Source organism: Meriones unguiculatus, chromosome 20 (assembly GCF_030254825.1).
Source record: "Meriones unguiculatus strain TT.TT164.6M chromosome 20, Bangor_MerUng_6.1, whole genome shotgun sequence".
In the NCBI taxonomy this organism is placed as follows: Eukaryota; Metazoa; Chordata; class Mammalia; order Rodentia; family Muridae; genus Meriones; species Meriones unguiculatus.
Window position 1 is genome coordinate 15,154,354 of NC_083367.1, and position 27,424 is coordinate 15,181,777.

At 37.7% G+C, this 27,424-nt stretch overlaps 1 protein-coding gene across 21 annotated transcripts in view; it reads right to left on the bottom strand.

Moving 5' to 3' along the window:
* The window catches only part of Lingo2 (leucine rich repeat and Ig domain containing 2), a 1,357,796-nt gene that overhangs the window by 163,183 nt on the left and 1,167,189 nt on the right, over positions 1–27,424 (bottom strand). For 20 of the 21 annotated variants that reach the window (XR_009588066.1, XM_060373595.1, XM_060373592.1 and 17 more), the window contains one exon: positions 6,125–6,281. The exons of the other annotated variant lie outside the window; for it this stretch is intronic. The gene's annotated coding sequence lies outside the window, so the exon portion shown is untranslated. The remainder of the gene's footprint in view (positions 1–6,124; positions 6,282–27,424) is intronic. 21 annotated transcript variants of the gene reach the window in all.

Sequence of the window (27,424 nt, forward strand, 5' to 3'; positions counted from 1 at the left end):
TGACATTCAACCAAGGACCATGTATGGATATAACCTAGAACCTCCACTCAGATGTAGCCTGTGGTAGCTCAGTAACCAATTGGTTTCCCAAAGTGAGGGGAACAGGGACTATTTCTAACAGGAACTCAATGACTGGCTCTCTGGCCTCCCCACCCCCGAAGGGAGGAGCAGTCCTGTTAGGCCACAGAGGAGGGCTTTGCAGCCAGTCCTGAAGATACCTGATAAAACAGAATCAGATGAATGGAGAGGAGGTCCCCCCTATCAGTGGACTTGGAAAGGGGCAGGGTGGAGATTAGGGAGAGAGGGAGGGACTGGGAGGGAATGAGGGATGGGGACACGGCTGGGATACAGGGTTAATAAAATGTAACTGATAAGAAAAAAATAAAATTAAAAAAAATAATAAAATAAAATACGTATCTGGTTTTGCAATGGTATTCATAAGGCAGGTATATATAAAAGTGAGAAAGGTTTAGAGTGGACATTAGCTGACTTATTTTTTTGGAAGTGTATGTTACTGATTATTTTCTTCAAAGAATAAAACAGACATAAATTCTTATTGCAGTACAAATAAACAGGTTAATGTTCATTCAGTCTTAAGTATAAAATCACAGGTCTCATCAGTATTATTTCTGTTAATTTTTTGGAAATACTCTAAAATGCATCAGGAAGATTCTGTCAACACATGGAATGTACTTCTTGCAGAGGATAAAACCTAAATACACAATAAATGTACCACAAGAACAGAACATTTTTAGGAGAAGCTCACTTGCTTCCGAGTCTGGATAACTGAAGAGCAGACTAAAGTGATTCTGGCAAAGTCTGAGTCTTGAAAAGGAACCATGGGAAGATGAAAGGTTTTCAGCACCCAGGACAGCAACCACCACAGCCACTTTGGCCTTGGTTTAACAAAACCCTGAATCTAATGAGAAGAATTCAGAAAACAAGGGTTTAAATGTGCGAAACTGTGATAGAAAGCCTGGAACATGAACCAAGCTGTCTGTTCCTTCTGTGTTTAAAATTACAATGGTCTTCATAGCGTCTCAAGCTAAGAGTTGCTTATTAACCTGTCTCTAGGAAGTGGACAGTGAATGACCCCAGTGACCATCACTGAAAAAATATGGGCAAATGCAAGCTAAAAAGCAAGCCCACTACAGCTCTCTTACCAAATTTAATTCAACCACAATTAATTAGTTTACATTTCACCATTCCAGACTCTCTCCCCCTGCCCCTACTTTTGGCATACATATGGAAAAAAACAGAAAAAGTGGGACAAACAAAAACTGCAATTTACTCTTGAAAGCTTTGAGATATACTTAAAATTCCAGTCAGAAATAGTTCCTTAAAAGGTAATATGGCAACTTAACAAGTACATTTCCCTTAAAACAAACTAAAGAGAAATAGGATTGATGCTAATGGAACTGAGGAGGGAATTAAATAGAGTATAAGAGCTTATTCTGCTTTCCCAAGCACAAAGAGATGTGGAAAACCAATCTGAGGTAATTCAGTTCATCACAAAAACACATTGTCCAATTGGAGGTACTGTGAATAATACCTTAAGGCCTGTCACAATAGATGGGAACAGTCTTTCTTTTATTCTTTTATTCTGAAGCAATCTCTTTGTGAAACTTTATTTGTATAGCTAACAATCTGAAAGAAGGAGCGCTTGTGAGGATGTGTGCACAGCTCTCGTTGCCAAGGAAACTGGGTCATAATTTCTAATGGCTGAATGCCAAGGAGAAACAGGCTACAGAGGGAGAGAAGAAACTTCGTGTGACTGAATGTGTTGGAAATATTCCCTGTGTTATAGGGTCGGCTGTGGAGCTCACAATTGGAAGAGCATAATCCCCCACTACCTGTCCTTACACTCTTGGGTTAAATATAATACCAATAACAATTTGATTTTTAGATGATGTAGCAACATGGTGATTGTCATTCATAAAATTTTTATACTTAAAATAGAAGAAATTAATGAGTGCAGTCCCTCTTCAATTCCTTTGGAACTATACATAATTGTCCTTTTGGCAGCTTAAGCCAGTTTTGGGGAAAGGCTTATGTTTCTAATTGACAAAGTGCTCCTTGCCCAGACCTGGAATTCGTGTGCGTTGTGTGGTATTAGTTAGCACCTCACAACAGTCTTACTCTAACAGGAACGGAAGAGAAAGGAAGAAACAAAAACTCACATCATCATATTCAAAAATACAGATTCCATTTTGATTTATTTAGAATTTGTTTGATTCAATTTGGGATTTGGGGGTAATATTTACCTACAAATTTATATTTCAGATGTTATTGATGACTTTGGGGTTTTGAGGCAAAAATCAATTGTAGTCTATAAATCTGTGGCAAAAACCCTATAAAATTTAATAGGAAGAAATAGGAGAAAAGAGGATGGAATCCAGGGGAAAGTGTTATAAAGAAAATGTGTGTAATGCCTCACCCTGCAGAGGCATTTTTATTTTCCTCCAGCAGCATAACAATTCCTGAACAAGCTGACTAACCTATAATCAAAGTTAAAGTAACATTAGGATATTGGTGAATACCTTAGTTTTCCTTCAGCCACATAATGGAGGCTGATCCTGAAAAGGTCCCTTTCCTTACTCAGACAAATTGTTTAGCCTCCTTGAAAATTTAAATTTGTTATCTTTCATTCTCCTTATTCCTTTCTGCATTCTTAATCTCTACTGGACTCAGTTGCATTCCCTTGGAAACTTCTGAGTGAAAAAAAAGGACCTAGTTCTTTTTGTACCCAAAGGTACTGCACCCTGAAGATAGGCAATCTAAATGAAATCGGCCCAGTCTTCCGACAGCGAGCAGCACGACGGTAGGACAAAAGAGTGGAAAATGTGTCTGTATAAGAATGCTCCACAGAGAAATAGCCTCACACTTTTGAAATACATCTTTGAAAAGTTGTTTCACTTGACGAAAAATAAAAGCTTTTCTAAAGATTACCAAATGAAGGAAGACCAGGTGCCAAAAAAAAAAAAAAAATCTGTTTTCTTTTCCTCTTCATCCCGCTAGAATATAAAACTGTGGAAATAAGTGTGAAGACTTTAGAACTGATGATTTGTATATTCAACCACTGTGTCATTAAAAATATCTTGCAAACATGTAATATTTAATGCACTTATATTCATAAGAATGGAAAAACTTATAGAGTTGCAAAGTATTAGTGTCATCATATTTTATGTATGGAGAAGAGTAAAGAATGAGTTGACTTGATTAGGAAATCTGAATTAAAAAGACTGCATTCCTGGATTTGAAGAAAGCAGAAAATGGATTTTCTCTTAGTTTGTTCCTTTGTTTCACTGCTTTTAGCTTTCTTAGACTAGATTTGAGGTAGTTTAATACAAAACACAGTAGGGTATGCTTTCTCAGCATCTAGATTGATAAAAACTCATTAGAAAAACCATTAAAATAATTTTCTGGAAAGATAGACTCAACCTGTATGATACTATTAGCAGCAATACAGCTTGTAGGATTATTAAAACATACTAGGAATTCCTAATGAAACAAGTCTATAAATACAAATACAGAGAGTAGATGCCTCAGTAGATTCCATGCAAATTCAAAACCTTGCTGAAACAGGCATCTTGAGGGGGTAGATGCCATCATAATTGTTTTTGTGTATAGTCAATAGCATCTATGAGTTTGGATGCTCTGTCCATATTCACAAGGCTCTGATGGAGTCAGAACCAGTGATAGATGTCTGTATCCTAAAACCTTTTTTGTTCTTTTCTGTCTAACCATGCTCTGATTCAGAGGGACAGTCCTCTAGGTTCTATTTGACCATAGAATTGTTCCTGTCTGGTAATGTCTTCCTGAGGGTGAAAATCATTCCAAGAATGACAATAACTTACTCTTCATTTGGCGTTCCTATTTCAAAGCCACTGTCACAATAAAATTGCAAGTGGCTTGTTATAATGTAGGTATGTATGTATCTTCTTGCCAATTTCTATGTCTCAGGCTATTATAACTGATTTTCATGAAATAAATTGTGTAGTAAGTTGATTATTCTTATAGTTAATATGCCTACTATTGTTTGTTTGGTGATATCATACTAGTCAATCTGTCAAAGTTTGTGTATGTCACCTAAGGAGTAACATTTTGTGTGCTGGATGTGGTCATTTGCCTCCATAATTCTAGCTACATCTGAGGTTGTGGTAGATAAATTACTTCTAGATTTGCCTGGGCATAACAAGTTCAAGGGCAGCCTGGGCTACAAGGCTCAATTGAACATAAAAGGGCTGTAAATGTAGTTCAGTGAATAAACACTTTTTGTTCTTTTGTTCTCTCTCTCTATTTTTAATTTATTTTCAGGTAAAACTGTAAACATCTCAAAAAATACTGAGTCTCACGTAAGAATTTTCTTCCAATTCTTACACTACCTCTTTCTCAAAGCAAAGTTAAACTGAATTTAATTTAAAGATTTAATGCTGCTTTCAGAGGAAAGGAACTCTTTCAGAGGTCCACTTATTTTAAAAAGTAAAACTAAGAATTGTAACCATTCTCTTAGTTTTAAAGAGCTGAACTTTAGAATCATATAACACTTTCAAAAAGATAAACCAACTTTGGTAATGAAACATGGGGAGGGGAAGAACCATCTAAAAAGAATGAATTAAACGCTTTCATCCCATTGGCTGTGTGAAAAGAGAGGCCAGTGCAGATTTGATTTCAGACTTGATATAATGTCTGTTTCTACCTGCTCAACAATGTCTTACTTTCTCTTTCTCCCCTGGACTGCAGGTATGTCTTTCCCAAAACCTCAAAGGTAAGTTCTTCCACAGAGACACACCTGCCTTAGGCAGGAGCAAACTGTTCTGTGTGGTCCTCACTGCACAGAATACAATGTGCAGTATATTCACAATATGAGAAATTCTGACTATTTTGTCACTGACCATCTGACCAAAATTACAGGAAAGCTAAGGTGTTCTGTGCCAGTGATAAACTATTTTTAATTACGAAAAAAATTAACATTTGAAAAAATTCAATCTTAATATTTCAAAGGCATGCCACATTTTTTTCTCCAGCCTATTGTGAGTGTGTGGGCACATAAATAAACACACAGTCACATCTACAAAGGAACTCCTATCTGTAACTGACAGTGCTGAGAATTCTCACGAAGTGGCTAGAAGGGTGAGGCATTTCAAGAGTGCCATTCACTTCATTAACCAATGGCCCCTAGTCACTGTAGAAACTTCTAATTCCATCTGCATTTGGAGTATCTGATCTCAGCCTATTATTTGAAAATTATTTTTAAAGTTTTTACATGGTAAAAATTACACAAATAAAGTTTATGGACATGACCTAAAAATTAAACTTCAGGGTGACTAAGCTACTTTTTTTTGGAGGATGGTAGATTTTCACTTATTTTCCATCATTGCTAATTTTACATCCAACCATGTATAAAGAAAAATGGATTTTCTGCACAGGTTATATTGACAATAATATAGATCATAATACCTGTGCAGTCTTATCAAAAGACAAGAAGCCAGGTGTGGCAGCTAAACCTGTAATCCCAGTATGCAGGAGGCTGAGGTCAAAGGTCAGTATGTGCTGCCCTAGGCCTCTCTGGTTCCAGAGTGAACCACTTATAGTACAGAAAGGGATCCGGGAAGAAGACTGCCTTTTGGGACAATTTTATCTTCTTTATTTCCTATTGAAGTTATTTTACCCAATTCATCTAGATGTTCTTTAACTTTGTGATTGTTCCTATAGAATGTAGGGGTCTCACAAGCCTGGGCATCCTCTGCAGAGGTCAGGGCCTTGTAGGTGTATCTTCAATCACTCTCCACCTCAGGTTCTGAGACAGGATCTCTCACTATTTTGTGTACCCTGACTGGCTGGCCAGGAACTGGTGCCTTGTGTCTATTCTCCAAAGCCAGGGTAACAGTCCATGCTTGACTTTTCTTTTTTTTTTTTTAGTTTTTGAGATTAGAATGTAATTAGAACACTTACTTCCTTCCCTTTCATCCCTTTAAACTATCCAACTTATGCATCCTGCTCTCCTTCAAATAGTGGCCTATTTGTTTTTACTAATTGCTATTGCATATATGTATCTAATACTAATGCATACATGTAACATATCTATTCCTGAATATAACCTGTTGAATCCATATAATGTTACCTGTATGTTGACTGTCTTTTAAAGAACTGAGTAGAAGGAATAGTGATGGTAATGTCGTGGGTGCTGGCAATTTGAACACAGGTCTTCTTGTTCTCACTGCAATCTCTCTTATCCATTGAACCATGCCCAGGTCGCAGATACGATTTTCTTCATTTACCTAAGTAAACAAAGATAAAGTTTACTTCTTCTTAGTGAGTTTAATATTGGTTTCTTTGGTAAGAGTCTACTGGCTGGGTGAGAAATGGGTTGATAGCTAAAGCAGTTGCTAGCATTGCTTAGGAAGGTTCTGGGGCATAGCTTCAGTAAGAGGCAGAACAAACACAGAAAAAGAACAATGGGAACAGAGGAGCCCTCAATATTTTCTCCTCTGGTAAACATGGATTTTTCAACAAATTCAAGCCTTTGTAATGAGCAAATGAAGTTATTTCTAGCAACACTACAAGAAAAGATTCTTTTAATAATAATGATGTTTACCATAAAACAGATGGGTAAATATTACCCATGCTAAATACATAGAGTGAAACAGAATCCCACATAAAAAGGAGACTGAAAAACTCAATTCAAATATCTGCCTCAGAGGAAAGTATTGAACATCTACAATTTGGAGCCAGATAATACAAAGCTAAGTATATTCTTTAGCTAAAACACTGGAGGGAGTAGGAGGAGAAAGAAAAAAATGTGAGTATGTCTAAGTGACTCAACTCTTTAAGCGTCTCAATACCAGAGAAAAGACATGGCAATACATTTCTTAACCTTTCAAGAGCATGGCATTCTATTGGCTTAAGCTGAAATGAGAGACATGTGGTTTCTCTCATAATTAAAGATCATTATTAATGTGAGGCATTTGTTCATCTCAGCAGTCTATGTTTATAAATGCATTTGTTACAGAGAATATTATAAACAGAGCTGCTCTCGTGTAACAGATATAAAAACAATTTTATCGCAATATTTATGAAATATTTTAGCGTCATTCTGGAAATAGAAGGTACTAGGAATGACAAACCAGATGTTGAAACTAAACCCAGATGGTTCCCTACATATTTATATACAGTCAAATGAGACACAACCTGCAAATATTTCTGCCTGATTGCTGCAATATCATATAGCCCCTTCCCTCTGAGGGAAGAGGTGTCTGCTGTAAGTCACTAAGGGGTACTAAAATTTTCAAGACCAGAATTTCATAGAGGGAAATGTAGAAACGTAGGAAACAAAATCCAAAAGGAAACAAAAAGAATGAATGAAACCCATGAAAGGAAATGGTGACTTCAGTGAAAAACTGTTATATAGCTTCAGATAGATCAACTGCTGGGGACAGTTACCTTCAAATCCACTTCTAGGTGTCTAGTTAATCTTAACACAGTTGATTGTAATGTATGGTTGTATTGGTCATTGTTTATATGTATGTATATGTGCATGCTTGTCTGTATAAGCACAGTATGTAAGAAGCACCCCCAAAAGCAGAAGAAGGCATTGGATCTCCTTGACCTGCAGTTATAGTCAGCTGTAAGCTGAGCAATAGGAGTGTGGGGAAGTGAATCTGGGTCCTGTGGGAAAGTATTACTTGCTTTTGAGTGTTGGGATGTCTCTGCAGCTGCAAACACTTTTCTCCAGGTTTCATTACCATGATTTAAACCACAGTATCTGAAATATTAAGAGTCTCTATCTTATAGGAAAAATAAACATAACTTTTTAATGAAAGATCAGAGAATTTCCTTTTTCCTAACAGTGTCTGATGAACTTTTATTACTAAATATGTGATGCTGTATTCTGGGATTTGATTTTGGCTACTTGGCTTACAATAAATGTTCATTCCTTCAGAGTCAAATCTATCAATAAACAATTGATAATGTAAATTGAAACTTAGACTCACTACTAACTCAACCTCATCTTCTAGACCGGTTACAGGCATTAAATCAAAGAAATATCTGAGACTGATGGCTGTAAGCAGAGAGGAAGAGAGAAGACCCCTCAGCAGTGACCACGGAGACTTGAGGGGGTGCATCGAATGCCAGAGTTGTTTATGAGGCTCTACCACTGTACAGCAGTGCCCCTAAAGATGACATGTCTGTTCCGTCATTATCATCCCGCAGTGAAGTGTGCCCTGATGTGAATGGACTAAAACGCTTCATCAGCTGAAATCCACTACAGGCAACCTGGATATGTTTAGAGAAATGCTCACCCAGTAAGTGACTTGCGGCTCTCCTGACTTAGAGGGCGTGGCAGACACTAAGGAGACACAGACAAGTAAACGTCAATTTTAAGTGTGTGACAACTGAGAATGGAGAACTGAGAGGTAAGCGACAGGATCTCACTCTCTGTTGTAGAAAGGATGCTCCTGACCTTTACTTCATTGTGTTCCTCCTGATGGAATTAAAGGTAAAGAGCAGGAAGTAAACATGACTTAGCCTTTGCTGTGAACGAAATTTAAATATCTATCTCTTTAGAGCAAAGGTTCTGCACTTGTGGGCCACAGTCTCTTTATGAGTCACATATCATATAAGTGCATTATTATTCATAACAGAAGCAAAATTACAGTTATGAAACAGCAACTAAATAGGTTTATGGTTGAGGGTCACCATGAACAACATGAGGAGTCATTTAAAAGAGTGCATTAGGTAGGTTGAGAACCACTGCTTTAGTGATCCAGAAACCCCTCAGTTCTTAGGTGGAGCTGAAGCTCAGGCAAGCCTGAATCTGTATATACAGCTGCCAGGGAATCTTTTCATTTTCACTCCATCCAGCAAGAAAAGGAAGCTGACATTCCTTGCCCTGAATCTAGGCCTCTTCTCACAATTTGCTTCATAAAGTATAGTATAAACTGGGATGCTGGAGTCCAGTTCTAAGAGGGCTTGCAGTGTTCTCTGTCAGGTTTGGAAAATGTAGCATGATCACTACAGTATAAATAAAGAGTTGCCTGAAGGAATGCAAGGCACGATAGCCCTGGACCAGATGCCATTGCTAATACCATATGAGACAGAGCAGAGCCATTCCCAGCCATTTAGCCCTATCCAACAGGAGAGAGTTGTGTGTAAATACAGAACGCTGATGTTTTAAGTCATTAAATTTGTTAGATAACAAAGTGTAACTGATAAACCCAGATTATTTCTACTGTATGGTACTCACTTCCCTAACTACTCCTTTGGGGTGGACACAGTTGGCTGAGTTAAAGGGTAGTAACCACATAATTGTAGTCAATGGAAAGGCAGAATTCTAGAGCTTCTTGTTATTTTAAACAAGAGTGCATAGTGTGCTGAACCCTGTGAGGAAAGAGTGGTTTTTCATCTTTCTCTTGTAGGCAAAGAAAGCGAGACCCAGAGATGTAACATAGCCGGTAGCTGGAATGCTGTAAGGCTCGGATCAAAGCTGTATGGTCTGCTTCCAGCTCGTGATTTTAAATCCTGAGCTGCACTGTCTGGACTCTCTCACAGCTGACGTTCAAATACCATGAGTAGGGCATAGAGCTCAGTGGTAGGGTATTTGAGTGCAAATATGCTCAATAGTCATATACAACTATGAGAAATACTTAGTTTTGATAAATTGACATCGCACTGATTTATCTTCAGGGCTGGGCTCAGAGAACTGCCCTCGGAGAGTAGGTGTGGGTAGAACATTAAGGGGTATCTTTCTGTGCTGTGCATGTGAGCTCGAGAGTGGAACGTGCTCTGTGAGAGCAGCTGAAGCACAGGTGAGTGGACAGTGCCCATTCCGGGGTCTGAGGAAATAGAGGCTCACTATTTTGGGCTCATCCTGGACTCTTCATTTCCTAGGCATGGAAATAAAACTGCCATTTTGTACTTGGTTTCACATTCAACTCATTGCAGTTGGGTGCGAACTTAAATTCAGTTGTGTAGCCTTTGTTTGCTACAAAGCCTCTGCTTCCACATGTAGAACCCATTGTCTCCTAGATAGGGAGATATTCCAGTATGATCTGCTTCAATGTGAGGGAAACTGAAGAGCATTGCGGAAGGGTGGGATGCCACAGCGATCAGACAGCTTAGCTGTGTGACTTCTCATATGGAAAAAGAACAGAGAGGGGGTGGATTGTCTAGAGAATCAGCTTATAATTGACAGAGTAAGTTCCAGATTCATCTTTTCCTTATTCTTCCATCAGGCTTCAGTCTACCAAAACCTGGTACGTTCCATATAGGTGAGGGGTGAAGAGAACAAGACATAGCCCTAATCAGTATTGATGATTAACAGGTGCATATTATTAAATCCAAATGGATATGGAAACTTTTTTTTTCTATATAGGATATAATTATCAGTCCCATTTGATTTCCCATTTTTCTTAGAGTCTCACTCACAATAGTTCATGGTTCTAAATCCAGGCAAGTCCTTAAGTATAAATATTTATGAAGTCCTAGCCAAGGTCAAATGAGGGCTTTTTATTGGCATACTTTGATCCAAAGTTACCTGTAGGACAAACCTGTTCTGGTTTGTGACTGATTCAGCCAGTGCTGACAGTGAACTAAGCAGCCTTCTTTCACATTAGACAAACCTTGATGACAAAAGGTCCATGTTGCCCACGATTGGCATGACAGTGAGTACTTCCTCCCTACCACATTCGTAGTATTGGTGCACGCAACACCCTGAGATTTCCACGAGGAGCTACTTGGCTCCGGGCATCCCACTACAGGAACTTACACAGTCATACAGCTCCAATGCACCCTCAGAGCTAGACCTCGTGGACTGGATCGAAGAACACTGATTTGACTTTTCCTAGATTCATCTTCCTTAATGCAGCTACTCCTGATGAGACATGGTAGAACAGGGTCAGATGGAAGGGGAGGAGGACCTACCCTATCAGTGGACTGGGGGAGGGGCATGGGTGGAGAAGAAGGAGTGAAGGTGAGATTGGGAGGGGACAAGGAAGGGGCTACAGTGGGGATACAAAGTGAATAAACCATAATTAATAAAATAAATAAATAAATAAATAAATTTTAAAAAGTGGCTGTGACTTATCTATTAAGAAGGAAAAAGCTAACGTGAAAATAGAGTTGTATTTATTAGTAGTTCAATTTTATATGTGGAAGTTTCCATTAATCAAATTGAAGGAATGTGGTGTATTGGTTTTGTGGGTGTTTGAAAAATTAACCCATTCAAAATACGTTGTTTTTATATAATTTCTTTTTTTCGGTTCACAAAAACCTCCATAATGGATTTGGAAAATAAACAGAAGTGCACAAAAGAGAGACATACACTCTACCTCCCCCCCGTCTCTCTCTTTAAAATAGAATGAACAAGGACTCTAAATAGACCAACAATATGACCCAGGCACTGTAACTCTGTGTCCTATAATAGCTTCCATTGCAGTGGGCTTCTATTTCAGTTGAATTTCCCCCATAAAATGCAGGGAACCACAGAGTGACCTCTCCAGACTGCTTCAGAAGCTTTAGGGGCTCATGAATATATTTATTGATCTTTAGGTAAACTCTAAGGGATTTTGTCAGATCTGACATTGATTCTCATGTCCAATGTAGGATTTTTCTAGATTTAGAGTTGGGCTTCAATTCTAACCACTGGTTTGAACTCTGGACCCTCTAAAATAGATCTTAAGGCTGCTCATCAGATTTTTGACACTTGCGGTTACCTTCTGATTCAGCTGTATTTGTTCAGCTATGACTACATTACTTTGGATTCAAAGAGTTTAGCAACTGAGCTGTCTGGTTTCCAGCTCTGCTAGATATGAGACTCCAGGTGTTGAAATGGTCACGTGAGGAGCGCTGTTTGGAGGCATTTACTAAACATTAAATTCATATTGTTCCTGATCTATACTCAAGATTTGATGACCTACTTGCCATATGGACACTGACAACTTTTTATTTTTTGTTAGAAATAGCTGCAAAAAATTAAGACATTAGTTCTTTTTGTCTTTTTTATTATTGCTTACAATTTATTCGCTTTGTGTCCCAGTTGTAGCCTCCTCCCTAGTCTCTTCCCAATCCCACCCTCCCTTCTTTTTCATTCCCTTATCCTTCTTTTCTAGTCCACTGATAGAGGAAGTCCTCTTACCCTACTGTCTGACCCTAACTTATCAGGTCTTATCAGGACTGTCTAGATCCTCTTTCTCTGTGGACTGGCTAGGTCTCCCATCCAGAGAGAAGTGATGAAGGAACAGGCAACCAAGTTCATGTCAGAGACTGTCTCTTCTCCCCTTATTAGGGAACCCACACGTAGACTGAACTGTCTATAGTCTATTTCTGGGAAGGGTCTATGTCTTCTCTATGCATGGTGTTTGGCTGATGCATAAGTCTCTGTAATCTCCTCTAATAGACTCCACTCATCAGGGGATTGAAGCAGATGCAGAGACTCACAGCCAAACTTTGTAGAGAACATAGAGGATCTTATGGAAGAAGGGGGAGATAGAAGGATCCAGAGGGGACAGAAGCTTCACGTTAAAACATTATTTCTACCACAATGGATTTATAATGTACCTGGAGAAGCAATCTACATACAGGCACATACATAACAGATGGCATTAGGCATCATACCACAGATATCATTAATAAATATAACATTATTTAGAATTAGGTATGGAAAGTGGAGGATAAGAAAATTATCTTTGTCCAAGATGGCCAGCATTTGGGGCAATATAACAGTAGAGGTACTATTTCTATTAGCAGATATTGTGGGACAAAATTGCATAAAGACAGACTGAAATACATGCTTATGGATTACGATGCATTTATTGGGACTTCTCATGACACGACACCATATTTATGTCAACTTCTGTTATTTCTCTCCAATGACAGTTTCTGCAACAGCCAAACCAGGGTAGTTGCAATGACCACCCCCCCACACCCTTCCCCACTGTTGCCTTCGCTGATGTTTCCCTCTTAACGTGTAGTATGCTCTTATGGCCACTGTCCTATGTCTTCGTCATAAAGATGAGAGAACAATAATCACTTCCTCTGGAAAAGAGATACAATTAAAACTACTTCCAAAAGGTTCAAGACTAAGTAGTTCAGTAACTAAATTTTGTGAATTTGTGGAAATAGAACTTTGCCCATGTTATGTTCTGTTTTTACTTTATTAAACCAATTGTTAAAAGGTATATCTAAGCTTTTACATAACCCATCATTAATGTATAAATTGAGTTGTAACAGTTGTAAAACAATTGGAAGACAAATGGGATGTCATAATCATCAGAGCTAAGTCATGGAAATTATAGGGTTGGAAAATGGGACTCACAGAGCTTCATGTGGTTCTCCTCATATATGTCATCTTTCCACTAACACATGCTTAAGGAGATGTTGCAAGCCAAGGAGGAAGATGCCGAGGTCATGGCTTTGGAATCATAACCATGTCCAGCACTTCACCAGACAATTTTCTTACCTATGATTCGTTACACAGATTTTCCTGTGGTTACATGGTTTGATGGTAAAAGAATTTGAGATAGAACTTAAAACAAATAAGTAAGTACTTATTTTTTACTCCTTTATACCAAAGCCCAACCTTTTGAAAAATTAGATTCAGATATCAGAAAACCACAGATGCTTGGTTTACGTACATTGATGTGATGATGACTGGGTTTAGTCTGCTGTTAAGTAAAGTGTACTGTATCATTAAGGTCTCAGATCATTTTACAGCTTCACATAGGACAGTGTGTTTCCAAGGGAAAAACAAAGCTGACCTTAACCTGTTTGCTTTCAGTTGGCACTTATGCAAATAGCCCCAGACACTGTGTCCTAAACTGAGCCTTCACATCAATGTGAAAAGACAGTCCTGTCTATCAGATGCTAATCATAACATTCATGAAGAAAGCTATGTGAGCTGTGGGGAAGGCTGTCAGCCCATATAGTTCTTTAAATATAAATATACCAAGAATAAGCACCTTAAATGTCACAAAAGAATACAGAGAAAGGCAGAACTAGCCTCTGCCTCATTATATCAAGGCACAAAGTGGCTGACATTTCTTAAGAAGAAGATAATTTGAACAATATTGCTCAAGAAAGCTAAGATTGTCCTATTCACAGGTAACCTTTGAAGAGATTAAGATTAAAGAAAAGAAAGTAAGATTTATTTCTGGAGTACTATTGAGAAAGTACCCATATATTAATAGTATAGTATGTATTATGCAATTGCTATCAAACGCTTGTTTAAACTCTTGGGGAATCTACTATAGCAGTTTAATATAAGGAAGCAGAAAATAACTGCATAGTGTCTATATTTAATATCTGCTTTATATTTATAATTATGGACATACATGTTTAAGATCTGATTGGATACTAATGTAGTGCTGTCAATCATGAGTGACATTTAGAGTCTAGGAAAACAGTTTTAAATGCAGAGCAGCAATATCAGTCAGTATTTAAAATCAAACCTTTGATGTTAAATATTCTTTCTAGGTAAACTTGGATGCTGGTGAATTGTTGAAGTATTATTTATGGTAGGTCACTGAACTGAGGGCCAATTCATGGGCTCATGGCCTCGTGAATTCAGCAGACACCAAAGGACCATAGGGGTGAGGCTCAGAGGGTTCAGCCGTGTTTACATGAGACACCCTCTGTTTACCTCTGAGCCATTCTCTTCCATTCTTTATTTTTTTTGCTGGCTTTTATGTTCCCCTAATTTAAATTGCTGTACATGTTAGTGTTTTTTTTTTGGGCCATTATTTTTATTAGAATCTCTTCAAGTAACATTTTGCTACAAATGCTACCTGAGTTTTATTTATATTTCAAATTATATTGCTAATCTAAGACCATTACTATCCCCATATTTGAAGTATCTTCGTTTGTTTTTGTTTGTTTGTTTGTTTTCATTACCTATTTGTAGTTTTATTATGTGTCCGATGTTGACCTTGTACATACAATCCTGCTACTACTGCCAGTCACATACTAGGATTACAGATGTGTGTCAAAACCCAGTAGAAATGAGAATTACTGCTAGGAAAAATTGAAATTGCTTTTTTTAAAAATTAATTTATTTATTTTAAATTTTTATTTTTTATATTAATTGGTTTATTTACCTTGTATCCCAGCTGTAGCCCCCTCCCTCATTCCCTTCCAATGATGTATTTTCTAACAGCACACACACCAGAAGACCTCTCGATAATTAAGTAGAATCACCGTCTATCCTGTTCCTCTGAATCTGAACATATGGGCTTAGTCCTGAGTCATGTCTCTCCCTTACCGAGTGCTCTCTCTTCACCAAGTCCTTTCCTTCTATTTCTGGATTGTGCTTCATATCTGTTGACTCATCACCTTTCCTGCCATCCCATGGTCTGAGCCACAACCACTGTAGTCAGAACTACTGAAGCATGCAACACTCTTTGTATTACGCCTTTTTCCTTTAGCAAATCCATGTGTTTTAAATCAACTACCATGGTCATTTTTACGTGAGAGAAGTAAAACAATATAAATATGGTTGCTGAGGATTGAAAGATAGCTCAGCTGTTAAAAGAGCACTGGCTGCTCTTTCAGAGATCCAAGAATCAATTTCGAGAATCCAAATGGCCGCTTACAATCATCTGTTACTAGTCCCAGAGGACCTCACACCTGGTCTCTGTGGGCACTGAGGCACATCCATGGTTCACAGACATATTTGTCGTGCTCAGACATACATGTAAACAAAACACTCATAGACATAAAAATAATAAGTTTTAAAAAGTTGAAATTAGGGCTGCACTTTTCTTATATATACTTTACTACAAATGTCCTATCACTTCTCTTAGTATAAAGCATAATAAGAAATAATAATACAGAATATAGCAAGAGTTGCTTAATTTAGGTTTTCACAATTATGAAACAGGAAAATGCTGCAATTACAGACAATACAAAGACTACTAAGAGGTAGGAAGTTCTGAGCCACCCGGAGGGGAAAATGGTTGAGAACTATGTTATGATGAAGAAATAGCATATTCTAGAAATCCTCACACTCTGTTAACTGTGAGGAATCTTTTGGAATGTGAAAAACAAACGCATTCCAGTTCTAACTACAGTATTTGACAAGAACTGTGTTCCAAGAAGGCTTCCACCAGAGTGCGGTTGCTAAGGTGACGGGTCTAATAGTAGTGTTACATTAGAAAGAATGCCACAACACATTCTAAAATTTTCTGTCTTACTGCCTTGGACTCAACATGAGAGGACATGAGATCAACAGTTTTGTAATATTTATGACTTAAAACTATTAAACAAATATACTTATATAGACATTATAGACAACACTTGTATACATTTATAAAAAGGTAAAAAAATTAAAAAATTAAAAGTTCAAAAATGTTTTAAAATAATTTTAAAAATTTAAAAAGTTAAAAAGTTAAGTGTATACACTGCTAGTTAGAGTCTTTCAGATGCGCTCAGTAGACTCCTGTCATACGTTCAATGCACATCCCATCTGTCTTTCTAAATGAAGATTGATCATCTTACCCCATGTCTGCTCAATTGATTATCTTTTTTAGGTGTATAGATTTCATTATGTTTATCATATCTTATAGGTCTATATAAGTGAGTATATCCCATGTTTGTCTTTCTCCTTCTGGGATATTTCACTCAGAATGATCTTTTCTAGATCCCACCATTTGCCTGCAAATTTCATGATTTCCTCCTTTTTGATTGCTGAGTAGTATTCCATTGTATAAAAATACCACAATTTCTGTACCCATTCCACCGTTGATGGACATCTGGGTTGTTTCCAGGTTCTGGCTATTACAAATAGAGCTGCTATAAACATGGTTGAGCAAGTGTCCTTTTTGTGTACTTGAACAAACTTTGGGTATATACCTAGCAGTGGTATAGCTGGGTCTGGAGGAAGCACTATTCCTATTTGTCTTAGAAAGCGCCAGATAGCTTTCCAGAGTGGTTGTACCAGTTTACATTCCCACCAGCAGTGGAGCAGGGTTCCCCTTTCTCCACAACCTCTCCAGCATGTGTTATCGCTTGAGTTTTTCATCTTGGCCATTCTGATGGGTGTAAGGTGATATCTCAGGGTCGTTTTGATTTGCATTTCCCTGATGGCTAATGAGGATGAGCATTTCTTTAAGTGTTTTTCTGCCATTCGATATTCCTCTGTCGAGAATTCTCTGTTTAGCTCTGTTCCCCATTTTTTAATTGGATTACTTGGTTTGCTGCTTTTCAGCTTCTTTAGTTCTTTATATATACTGGATATTAGTCCTCTGTCAGATAAAGGGTTAGTGAAGATTCTTTCCCAATCTGTAGGCAGTCGTTTTGTTTTGATGACGGTATCCTTTGCTTCAAAGCAAAGACTCATGACCAACCCTTTGGCAGAGTACAGGGAATCATAAGAAAGAAGGGGAGTTAGTCTGCTGGGGAAAGGATAGGAGCTCCACAAGGACCAAATATATCTGGGCACAGGGTCTTTTCTGAGACTGACATTCAACCAAGGACCATGTATGGATATAACCTAGAACCTCCACTCAGATGTAGCCTGTGGTAGCTCAGTAACCAATTGGTTTCCCAAAGTGAGGGGAACAGGGACTATTTCTAACAGGAACTCAATGACTGGCTCTTTGGTCTCCCCACCCCCGAAGGGAGGAGCAGTCCTGTTAGGCCACAGAGGAGGGCTTTGCAGCCAGTCCTGAAGATACCTGATAAAACAGGATCAGATGAATGGGGAGGAGGTCCCCCTTATCAGTGGACTTGGAAAGGGGCATGGTGGAGATGAGGGAGGGAGGGAGGGAGGGACTGGGAGGGAATGAGGGATCGGGACATGGCTGGGATACAGAGTTAATAAAATGTAACTGATAAAAAAAAATAAAAGAAAAAAAAAAGACAAAAAAAAAAATGACCACTAGGGCTGTGGTCATAGTTCAGTGGTAGAACTCTCGCTTATTAAATACAAGGGCTTGGGTTTAATTCCAAAAACAACAACAACATAAAATTCCATCAACTTCAATATAATGTTTATATAATTGTGTAACATGAGGCTTTCTTTATTTTTCACTCTTTCTTGTATTTGAATGTGTACACTATAGTTACAAATGGCTTTCAAATGTGATGTGTTGCGTTTTCACTATCAGTCAGTCAAAACCCAGGTTTAATTTATTTCTTATTTTCTTTTTGAGTCATTGTTTATTAAAAACTTTATCACTTAATTCAAATGTTTAGAGATTGTCCTCCTAATTTTCTTGTTTCTTTCTAGCTTATTTTCACAGTGGTTAGAAAAGTACACTGTATTTGATTTAATTCTTTGAAGATTTGTTGACATTTAAAATAAATACAAAATATAAAGGAGTCTACAAAGTACTAAAAAAAAAAGTTAAGTGTATGTATTAAGTTTCTCTTGAGAAAAATAGAAATATGTGCACATCTATCCTACACATGAATTTATTGGTAAGTATAACATTTATACAGAATGATTTTGAAGATATTTATCATAAGAAAATGGTGAAGACAGGGTGGAGAGTTTTGAAGGTCTGTTTGTTGTCAAGAAGTTGGAGACTCATGTCAACTGAGAGATCAGTTCAAGCTCAGTTCTAACCAGAAGATATGATTATTTGGCTTCCAAGTGGGAAGGTAAGAGCTCCTACTCTGTCTGCACCTGTAATGCTTGCATGCATGTTTCCATACTCTACTTTTACTAAAACTATTTAACATAGAGAGTCAATATATATTTAACAGAAGAACATTTTCCCAAAATCTGCTTGGTTCTTATAGTAAATAACAAGTTAGATGGAGGTAAATAGGCCAAGAGAGCCTTATAGATAAACTGAGATATCTGGCATGTGGCTTAGTCTTGAGAAGATAGGGTGAAAGTTTTCTGAGAATTTGTGCAAAATAAGCTACTTATAGTTGGAAACTTAGTCAAGTGCAACATATCTAGGTCTCGGTTGTTTCCATTCATTTCTTGAATTATAAGATTTCGAGAAATGGAAAAGTCTTCTAAGACATAGTCTTTACCAGAAACTGTCAAATTATTCTCTACTAAATGTTTTTTCATTGTTACCAAATTCATCCTCATGAAGCCCTAGAAGGTAGCTAGCACCCCTGCTTTATAGGTAAACAAAGCTGAACATTGGGAGAATTAATGTTTGCTTTAAATCATTTTAAAACTTAGAATCAAAATATGTAGCGACAACATTTTGATCTTCCACGTCTAACTTAGAACTTTGGTCTTTGCTATCTGTTTTCCCACAAAGATTAAAACCAAAGCACTCTTCATTTCAGTACATCTCCCTGCCCCTCCTGGATTTTTCTTTTGCTTTTACTTCAGCAGCATCTGCAGTAATTAGAACTCCTTCTCCCTATGAAGAGGCAGAGCTGAAGATTGTACAGTGTGCTTCGTTTGCATGTAAGATACGTAGAGACAAAGATGCTTTTCCAGACAACGAGTCAATGACAAAGCTGAGGACTGAAATTTTAATTCTGCCCTTCTCATCAAATGCAGAATTGATGCGTCTTTCTTCATGAGACAATTTTTCATATTTGAATCCAAGATAAGTGATGCAGTGAGATAATGTAATTTCCTTCCATTGCCTGCAGCCTTTGATTAAAGAATTATGGTCTTGCTTTGAAAAGCCGGCATTTTTTCAGTGACACATTAAAATAATCATGATCTGCACTCCACTTCCTTTTGTAGTAGTTCTCATGTCCTTGAGCCTCTTTTAAGAACACCATATAAAAGCTTAATGATACTAATACTAACAAGCATATAAAATGCATGCCACCATAGTAACCAGCCTTAGACAATTTATATAAACTCTTGCATATTCATTGAACAAACTAAAATGTAACACGTCTGCACAAGATTGAAATTCTACAATGCAATACCTTTCCCTAATTTCAAAAGCAGGGGACAAGGAAGATGAGAAAAGTATCAACTCCATCTTCACGAGGTAAGGACTGTTATTTGTCTAAGAAAAAGACAGGCTATTTTTTCTCTAAATGGTCAATTTCACCAAAAGTTTGTCCTTTCACTATCAGTGATCCTCTTAAGGGCCTGGCTTCTGGGAGGGAGGGGTCTGTTCAGCCATGCCTGAAGCCATTTTTCAGGTTAGTTAAGTATCAAAGAACTTACAGAAGCCCTGCTGAGCGAGTCATTATCTGCCACTGCAGAGGGATAGCAATGCGGGCTCTGGATTTTAGCAAGGGCTCCACCAGCATCTCAGTTATTATTAAAAAGAAACCACCAGAGACAGGACTTTGGCCATTGGCAATTTGCCCTTGGCCAAAGAAACTTTAGCATCCAATATCTTTATTGAGCGGACTATACTCAACTTATATAACGCATAATTATAAAATATATACTTATGGTAGATAGATGTGGAAGTAAAAAACATAGCATCTCAAACTATGTGAGTGGAATATCTTCCTTTTCAATGGATTCCTTTTTCCTATCATATAATTCTGACAGCAGCCTGGTCTACCTGGTTATTCACTGAGGCACAGATAGAGGCAGCAAAGCTAGTAAGAGGTAAGTAGACTGATAATTAAAAAAGGCAGAAATAGAAGCATTTCTCCAGTTCCCAATAGAAAAGCTTAGATTCTTTCCTTGGCTATTATTAAATTTATATCTTCCTACTATGAGATTTAATTTAAAATGTAAGACATGTTATTGTCAGAATGCTCTATAGAAATTATAGTAAGCATTCAGATGTGCATATTGAAAATCAAGAAATATATCTCAAAGTAAATAAGATATGGGAAGATACACTGAAAACTACAAGAGTAAGTATAGGGAAATCTATGTGTTAGTTTTAGTGGAAAAGGTTTACTTTTATACTAAAAGTTAACCTTAATTTTAGTTACCCCAAAGGATCACTGAGTTCACTTTAAAACCTTTAAATATTTAATCTTGTGACAAATTAAAAATACTTATGTGTATCATAGATTTAGGCACACAGTAATAACATTATTTTGCTAAAGAATATTTTGTGTCAATTTCTTTTTTTCATATTATATTTAATGTAAATTTTTATATAAGAATATATTATTTAATATAACCATGAGCCATCAACAATATGAAATTAAAATTCATACTTTAAATATAGATTATCCTGTCTCGGAACCAGTGATATTCAAAATCAGCATCTGATTGCATCTATCCTAATGCATAAAACTTTTGTTTCATTTTAAAACAGATAAGGAAAAGAACTCTGCTTAAGTGATTAAAGAACAATTAATAGTTAACTATTTCTGAGATTTAGCATACTTTTTAGTTGGATAAACTATACTTACACCATATAAGAGAGGATATCTCGAACCTCTCTCTAGAAGAGAGAGGTTCTAGAAGATCTTGGCTGACCAGCAGAAATAATTCAAAATCTTGTAACTAATAATTAAAAACACCATTGATACTTACAATAAGTTAACCACACTGCCCGTTTTCATTTCCAGAAATCTTTGCTCTTGACTATTTCTGTTTGCAAAGTGAAACACACTTTTGTGGCTTCCATGTGATGTTTTTCGTAGAATGAGTGTACTGACCGTATGAGTTACTGGTTACAATAGCAATAATCTCACGATAAACCAACAGCATTATATTCTTATTTATGTAGGGTTTTTTTTTTAAATTGAAAGTTTTATTACTACAGACTTCAATGTGATCAATTCCAGCTGCATTGGCAAAGTCCCCAAATTTCTGTAGCTACCAGGCCACGCACAGGACTATCCAGATCCTTCTGTGTTGGTCCTCAATGAGTGAGAGGGCAACGCCAATCAGGGATCGCGCATGTGTATAAGAACAGTGGACCGGGAGCTCTTTAGACGCTTCAGCTTTTTGCTTTGACAGACTGTGTAAAGCAACCTAAATTTGCTGCATTTATTGAATAGTCCTAGACATTTTTTTAAGGCAAATCAAAACCAGGAAGTCAAATGTGGATTGTGGCTAGATCACCACCTTCAACGGAAAAAGAGTTTCTACTTTGGATTTGCAGGGATGTTTCGTGTCTTGACATTGATTTTCCTCTTTACATCAGCACCTGAAGTAAAGATCATACGTACCTCTGCAAGCAGCAGAGCGTCAGAGCAATGGAATAAGTTGTAAAGAAAACACATGTGATCAAGGAGGCCTAAATTGGTTAAGAAATAGATGAGCTAGTGAATCAAATTGTGCAGACTTTCAGTACAGGTTGACTATGACTAAAAGAATTTTCAGTCACTTTATGTACAAAAATAAATATCACTGGGAAACAGGAGATTTTGGAATATAGGAGAGACATGTAAATAGAAATTCTAGAGTTGAAAATGAAAAAGAAACTTTAAGTCAAAATCAAATATATTATTTCTAGTCTCAGAACAACCATTACATTACTTATATTGCAAATATGAGAAGGAATCAAGGTAGGAGAGACATCTCAGAGGGCAACAAGCTTGACAGGTAAGCCTGGATCCCAAGTACGGATAACCACACATACGTGAAAAGTGAACATCTGTGATAGTGAAGTGAAGTGAAGTGAAGTGAAGTGAAGTGAAGTGAAGTGAAGTGAAGTGAAGTGAGAGGAGATGCAGAACCCCGGAGTTGACTGAGCTGCCAGCCTCGGTGAGTCTGTGTGCTCCTGGTTCAGGAAGCGAAGCCACATCAAAAAACAAGAGGAGAGTGACTGAGGAAGATGCTTTCGGCTTTCACATATACGCAAATATTTGTATATGTGCGCTGGCCTAAACATACTAAACACACATACGCACACACATGAACACACACACAAGCAAACGACTCATGTCCAAAGTACACACTCCACACACACAACATGTTCTACACACACACATGCTCAAATAACTTATGTCCAAAGAAATATTTCAATGAAAATAAGAAAACCTCAGCTGTAATAAAGTCATCCTTTCACCTCTTGTGTCTTATCAGATTTAAAAATGTTTAAATTTTTCTGTATTACATGTGCAATTTAGAAACCACAGGCTTTTTTGGGATCACACAAACTTTTCTGTAGGAAAGAGTTGATGGGATATACTGGATGATGCATAAAGAAAGAGGTGAGGTGGGTGGTAACCAAATAGAAAACTGGGTGGACATAGTTAGCTTACATTTCTCTAAATATTCATTAATCCTTAAAGTACTTTGATAATTGCACAAAGGGCACGGTGATAAAGAAATGGGAATGCCTGTGATTTTCTTGATCTTGGGGAAGAGTAGCAAATGTAATTTTGATGAGAAAAAAATTTTTTTTTTCTTGGACTTTCCAGACATAGACTTATTTTATCTGAAACAGTGCCTCTCAACTTTGGCTGCAAACAACAGTTCCAGGAAGGCTGTTAAAGATAAGAATTCTCAGGATTTATAGGACCCTACTGAGTCAAAATCTTCAGTGGAAGAACAGGAGGTTTTAAAGTGCTACTGAGAATTTAAAGGTTCTATAATTGATCTGAGCAGCATCCCGAGTTTTAATATGTAAATATTTCATAAAAGTGAATTTTAATCTTTGGGAAAATAAATAAGATACTTTCCCCTGAAGGTTTTGGTCACTTCAATTACCAAGTAATGTGTTAAAAGGTGATTCAGTCTACGTTTGGAGGTAAAAGCTAGAAAACGGCAAACCTAACAGCTGCAACAAAATAAGATGCCTCTTTGACTCCTTTTGTTCTTTCATGCCCTATGCATTCTTTCATTCTTCCCATCTTCCGTCTTGTTTTATTGCTCTCTCTGTGTCTCCTTATACACATTTATGTATACACACACACAGGTACACACACACACACACTCACACACAAACTATGTATTAGAGAGAATATTTGTTGTCTTTCTGAGTTTGGATGGCATCCTCTTATTTTTTTCCAAATCCACTCATTTCCTGCAATTTTCACGAGTTTGTTTTATAGTTTACAGATGAATAAATATTATTGTGTATGTGTATCATCTTTTCATTTCCAAATGACTCCGTAAGCTTCCACGGAAATATTTCTGCTTCTACATTTCTTGCTGCTCTATTCACCACAATAAGGAGATGGAATCATCCAAAAGAACGAGTAATGAAAACGGTTAATATGGAATTTTTAATGTTTTTTTTATATTAGTGTGTGTGTGTGTGTGTGTGTCTGTGTGTTTGTGTGTGTGAATGTACCTGTGAAGTATAGAGGAAAATTGTGAGAACTGATTTTCTTTCTCCACCATGTGGGTCTCAGACTGCACAGCTTGCCAGCAGCGCTCCTTCTCAGTTATCTCACTGTCCCTTGTATGGAACCTGTGTTTTTTTGGGTTTTAAAGAACTGGGGCAGGTATCATCCATATAACCACCCGACTCTGTCCCCTCCACAGTCACCTCTGGCTGTCTGCCTTGGACATGTCAGTGCTCACTCTGGGTTGTGGCATGCCAGGCTCTTTCATAAGTCCAAACAACACAGCTTATCATAGTAGCCTAATGACTGCAATGTTACTGTCATCTCGGTCATATAGACGAGGAAACAGAACTATTCAGAAGAGAGATGTTTTGCCCAGTGACATGGGTGCCGAGAAGGAACCCATAAAAGGAAATTTTGGCAGTTGTATTTGGTTTTCAGAAAACCAATGCTAGTGAATATTTTTTTCTGGAATTTCTTTCGTATTTTATATGTTACATTTTAAACACGGCTAGAAATATTGGGTTAGGGATCAAAACAAAAGACTTTAAATATCAGGAGGAGGGTGCTGAAATTCTGAAAAAATACCTCAATGTCTTCCTGGGAGGGCTTTAGTAATGTAAGGCTCAACTACAATCTAGAATCATTTCTCTGAACTTTTATTTCCTACAACTTGTTAATTTGCTACAGAACAGTTGGTAGCACAAGGGTTTGTCCTGTCTCCCAATCTTTGCTGCTGAACACGATGTGTAGAAGATATAGTAAATGCAAATACTAACAAGAACTTAGTAAACTGGAAAAACTATAACAGTATTCTTTTAAAGCACCTAATAAAATAAAGACCCACTAGTGTAATCTAGCAAAACTGAGAAACTACAAAGATTGATTGTAGTTGGATGAAGTGGGAAGAACTGGAGATGCCACAGAAATTAGATGTTTGAACACCTAGATAAAGCAACTGATTTTCCTGGGAAGACCTGAACTACTAACATTTAGTTAAAGAGTGATAAGAACCCTAAACAGATCAGAAATTATGGGAAATAGTGAGAATGTTGTCAGAGAGAAGCCTCCTGAAAGTGTGCCAACCTGGCTTTTAAATTAGAAAGGTTAAACCTTAAAGGAGGTCACAATTCCAACACTCCAGAGAAGTTTCTCAGTTCTGAACAAAGAGCAAGCCAACCGCTAGCATTCCCATTCCCACATCTAAAAAAGCAAACACTTACATGAAAATGTTTTTCAAGAATCTCATTTCCTATGATGAAGTTATTCTTTTTTTTTTTTTTTTTTTAAGAAAGTAAGTTTATCCCTGATCTCTCCAATACTTTGAACATGAATGGATGTTGGATTTTGTCAAAGGCTTTTTCAGCATCTAGGGAGATTATCATGTGGTTTTTTTCTTTCAGTTTGTTAATATGGTGGATCACATTGATGGATTTCCGTATATTGAACCACCCCTGCATACCTGGGATGAAGCCTACTTGGTCATAGTGGATAATATCTTTGATGTGTTCTTGGATTCGGTTTGCAAGTATTTTATTAAGTATTTTTGCATCAATGTTCATAAGGGAGATTGGCCGGAAATTCTCTTTCTTTGTTGAGTCTTTGTGAGGTTTAGGTACCAAGGTGACTGTGGCTTCATAGAATGAATTTGGTAATATTCCTTCTGTTTCTATTTTGTGGAATAGTTTGAAGAGAATTGGTGTTAGCTCTTCTTTGAAGGTCTGGTAGAATTCTGCACTGAAGCCATCTGGTCCCGGGCTTTTTTTGGAGGGGAGACTTTTTTTTTTTTTCAATGCAGTTTATTCAGGAACATTGAACAATCCTCGGACCCCGGGGAAAGCCAGCCCACAGCTTAAATAGCCTCTGGGTAGCCAACCCAGGCATGTCACGGGGTCAATGCAGATAGGTCCACATACATGGAAGCAAGCCAGATCCTCGGCCTTAGCCAAATGTGGAGTTGTTCCTGACAGAGAGCACTCACCATCGGGAAGGTGGAAGGCGGAAACCAGCTCCATCTTTAAGGCATAGCATTCCGCAGCTCTCTACAGTTCCCCCTTTTTGTTTTAGACGCATCAGGCAAGAGTAGAGGTCTGATCTCTGATATTAGAAATAAATTGGGACTTTGTACAGATGTTCATTTAGGTGTCATCCACCCAAAGAGCATCAGACCCGTCCGATACCTTTTTCTCAGAGGCGGGACCTGGGGCATCAACCCGCATGCAATCAGACATGCTCTTCTCTGGGTCCAAAGCGGCTGACCCTGAGTGCAGTGCTTAGCCTCGCATCCTTGAGCGTATCATTTTAGCTTTTTATGGTATCCAACCATGCTTGGGGAGAATGTCCTGCTTCAATGGCTGTAAAGGCCTGAATGATCATGGCGACATCACACTGTTGTGAGACTCTAATCTTGCATATATACCACAGGCAAACCAAGGAGACCAACACCAGAAGGCCTGCTAACACTCCCATGCCCTCCCATTCCTTCAGATGATTCATGGCTGCAGCAATCCATGTTGATAATCCTGTGGCTAGTCCTGCGTCCACTCTGGTAGAATTTACTGTGACAATGGCCACTCTCAGCTGCTCCATCGTAGTATCGAATTCTCCAGTCCAATTACCTAAAATATAGCTCGACAATTGTTTAGACAGATTTGCAGCGCAGGAAAAATTCTCATGTTGTATGCTAGTGACACAAAGTCCAGCATACTTTCATTGACAGCCAGGTTGAGTGATTTGCCATAGGGTATCAATTTGCTCCTGCAAGAGGTCAATCCTCTGATTGAACACCATCAAGCTTCCTTTTAGTTGAGCATTAATTCCTTTATGTACAACTAAGGCATGAGCTACATTGCCACCATTGTTACTACCATCTCATTGATGGCTGTTGGAGCTACCACCAGGGCATTAGCCATGAGTCATACTGGGCAGACTGCTCAGACCCTGAATAATCATTTAGCCAATGTAGTTCATGGAGGGGAGACTTTTGATGACCGCTTCTATTTCTTTGGAGGATATAGGACTATTTAGTTGATTTACCTGGTCCTGATTCAGCTTTGGTAAGTCAAATCGATCAAGAAAATTGTCCATTTCATTTAGATTTTCAAATTTTGTGGCATATAGACTTTTGAAGTAACTCCTAATGATTGTTTGGATTTCCTCAGTGTCTGTAGTTATATCCCCCTTTTCATTTCTGATTTTGTTGATTTGGGTGGTGTCTCTCTGCCTTTTAGTTAGCCTGGCTAAGGGTTTGTCGATCTTGTTGATTTTCTCAAAGAACCAGCTCTTGGTTTCATTGATTCTTATGATGGACATCAGAAGAAGAAGAAAACAGGAA